Source organism: Penaeus monodon, chromosome 30, assembly GCF_015228065.2.
Source record: "Penaeus monodon isolate SGIC_2016 chromosome 30, NSTDA_Pmon_1, whole genome shotgun sequence".
Lineage (NCBI taxonomy): Eukaryota > Metazoa > Arthropoda > Malacostraca > Decapoda > Penaeidae > Penaeus > Penaeus monodon.
In genome coordinates, this window is record NC_051415.1 from 26660228 (window position 1) to 26660825 (window position 598).

Here is a 598-nt window from a genome sequence, read left to right on the forward strand (position 1 = left end):
GGGTATATAAGGTATATAAACTTCAGGGTGAATTATATCCTTGAGAGAAATGTGCTTTCCAGAGAATCTCCAATATTCATATATGCTCAGAGATTTCCTACTACTAGCAATAATCAAAATGTAATTATATATTTTTCCCCCTATAAGATGATAGTTTAGCAAATGGAGATCATTTACTGGTATAAGAAAATATTGTTGTGTATGAAAAGATACATTGATAATTTGACACACATGTACCCATTCAAACATGCAAACAACTATGTGTACAAATATTTATGTACACAAACTTTGGACTTATTTGGAAGTGGAATGAATTCATATTCAAAATGTAATAGCACAAAATTAATCATATGGTGATTGCAAGATCCACATCTGACTTGCCATCCATTTGTTTTTTTTGTTTTTTCATTAGGTGGATAATGTATCTTTGGAGCCCGAGAATCCCATACTAAAATTTCAAAGTAATTGTATGTTTGTAAATTATTCAAGTATTTATTTGTATATTTACACATTTTTTATTGTGAATGGGAAGTTCTTGGATTATGAGTTGGAATAAGGAAAATTTTACAAAGCATTCATTACTGGAAGATTGTTTGAT